The 2,862-nt window shown below is 44.9% G+C and overlaps 1 pseudogene; it reads left to right on the forward strand.

The window, feature by feature from the left end:
• The first annotated feature begins 648 nt into the window (after positions 1–648).
• LOC127042891 (claudin-4-like) lies at positions 649–1,341 on the forward strand (annotated as a pseudogene).
• Positions 1,342–2,862: the final 1,521 nt, after the last annotated feature.

Raw genomic sequence — 2,862 nt, forward strand, 5'->3', positions numbered from 1 at the left:
TCAGAATCTGGGGGGGAACATGGGAAATCACTGCATGAACAAAGAAGAGATAAGGGGGAATATAGAGGGGAAATCTAATAAACATCTTAGCTGTTTGTATACTAATGCAAGAAGTATGGGGAATAAACAACAAGAACTAGAAATACTAGTGAATAATCACAACTATAACATAGCTGGCGTCACAGAAATTTGTGGAATAATTCACATGACTGGTATATTGGTATAGAAGGGTACAGCTTGTTCAGAAGGGACAGGCAGAGAAAAAGGGGGGGAAGAGTTGCTTTGTATATCAAGGGTGTATGCACTTGGACTGAGGTTGAGATGGAAGTAGGTGGCAGACCTGCAGAAAGTCTCTGGTTAAAGATAAAAGGGGTAAAAAGCAAGGTTGATATTGTGATAGGGGTCTACTATAGACCATGCAATCAGGAAGAAGATGTAGATGAGACTTTTTAAAAACAACTTACAAAATCATCCAAAACACCGGACGTGGTAGTGATGAGGGACTTGTTCAGGCTGCCTGTTATTGTCTGCTGCCTATTGCAATTTGCTGGGCTGCAACACAAAGCCCTTGTGCTGGGGCTGGGAGGGGAGGAGCTGTATCTTGGAGGGAAAGTTACTGCGGAGAGACAGGCACCTTCCCACCCAATCATGGTCTCAGCAGGTCTCTAGATCTTGGGCATGGTGATCTCAGTGGTGGGATGACTGGGCTCCATCATCTCCTGTGCCCTGCCCATGTGGAAGGTGATGGCCTTCATTGGCAACAACATTGTGGTGGTGCAGATCATCTGGGAGAGGCTATGGATGAACTGCATTGTGCAGAGCACAGGCCAGATGCAGTGCAAGGTTTACGACTCCATGCTGGTGCTGCCCTAGGACCTTCAGGCTGCCCACGCCATGATGGTCATCTTAGTGCTGGCATTGCTGGTGAGCGTTGTGGGCACCAAGTGCACCAACTGCGTGGAGGACAAAGGCTCCAAGGGGTGAATTATGATGGTCTCCGGAGCCATCTTTCTGGTCTCCAGCATCCTCTGCCTCATCCCCATCTGCTGGTTGGCCAACACAATCATCTGGAACTTCTACAACCCGCCGGTGTCCAAAGCTCAGAAGAGGAAGCCAGGGGTCTCGCTCCACATCGGCTGGGCTGCCGTGTCCCTGCTGGTTCTGAGGGGTGGCCTCCTCTACTGCACCTGTCCTGAGAAGAGCACCAACTACAGCGCCTGTTACACTGCCGCTGTCTCCCAGCCCCGCAGTGACGACCCCAGCAAAACTATATCTGAGGGGCAGGCAGCCTGGGGTTTCTCAGTAGGAGTGGATGGAGGACAGAGCCCTCTCTCCTCATGAGACTCCCTGTTGCAAAGCTGGCTGGTTTGGGGGTGGTGTCCTTTCATGTTGGACCAATGGCACTGGCTCCTTTGCTGATAGATTTTAACAATTACTCCTTTTTGGAGAAAACGGTGATGATTGCTTTAAAGGAAGCATGTGTCTGGCATCAGTTCAAAAATCCATCTCTTGACATGGGCAGTCTATGCAGCCATTGACCTGTATTTAATCTGTCTTTGGTGGTTAAGAGTATTTAAAGGGTTGAGACAACTCTTGCTATATATAAATGTCTAGAACTTCCTTGACCCTTGAAAATCAGGGTTATAACCAAGATATGGCACAGAGAATCTGCTCTGTGTGTTGGGTCAGTAGATGATCTCTTCCTGGTGATGGCTGATGATCAGGGATCCATTTCTGATGATGTTATATCGATCAACTGCTTCCATTACTGTGAGTCATGAGATGTTGTTGGTTCAGTTGTGGTCCCTGGTGAGAGTGAACAGAGTTGCCCACAGGAGGCTCCATTCATTTCTGGTGTAGAGATCCCAGAATGCGTTGTTGGGTATATATCTCTTATCTCCTCTGAAAGCACAGAGTTCTTTGTTGTCATTTCCATTCCTCTGTGTGTATGTGATGCTCTTGGATGTAGCATCTGAAGTGGTCTCATGTTGGAGGGTCTACTTCAAAAGGTGAGGGGAAGTTAAATCTCCAGGTTCAGTCAACCCTTGTCTTCTCAGCTTAAACGGCTAGCAAGGATGGTGGAGGTCTTTGTGTTGTTTTCCCTTTTGAACTTGAAATTGGATAGAGATCAATACCTAATTTGAGATAGACGAATACATTTCACCTGAGCTGAATTCAGCCTAGTGACCTTCCGGTGAATATCTCTATATCATATTAGCTCTCCCCTCCCCCTGTGTCCCCACTTACTTCTCTTTATAAACAAACAAACGAACAAATCAATAAAAAGCTATGTGCCAAGTAATCCTGCAGTTTAGAAATGTGTCTTAACAGTTCCTACTGAACATGTATTCCTTGACAGCCTTGGGGATAATATTTGGGTCTAAACTGGAGTTTAAAATGGCAACGTGTAATTGCTAACATCCAGGGACGGACAAACACAGACTGTTTAAGAATAACCTGTTTTTCACTGCAAAGGAATCCGGAGCTATTTTGACATGTTGATGTCTTGTAATGGAATTATTAGATGGGCAGTGAGAAGTCATATTTTTTTCTTAAAAACTATGATTTTTGTTTACATACCCAGATGAAGTTTAGCATTGTGCAGTGTCCTACTCATCTTTTCCTTTCCGCAACTTTGTCTCTTTTCTGTGTTGCTTACATTCTGGTTAATTTCGACTAGCAGAATGTCTAAGACAATTACCTCATTGTCTCTTTTGTCTAGAAGTGAAGGTATGGAATAAATAATAGTTTTATTAATGAAAAGATGCTATTAAAGCTTCCAAGAGTCATTAGCAGGCAGGATGAAATGCTCGTCCTACACATCCTACAGTGCATTTATCAGCCTGTGCATATTTTGAAATA

Source organism: Gopherus flavomarginatus, chromosome 1 (genome assembly GCF_025201925.1).
Source record: "Gopherus flavomarginatus isolate rGopFla2 chromosome 1, rGopFla2.mat.asm, whole genome shotgun sequence".
Taxonomy (NCBI): Eukaryota; Metazoa; Chordata; order Testudines; family Testudinidae; genus Gopherus; species Gopherus flavomarginatus.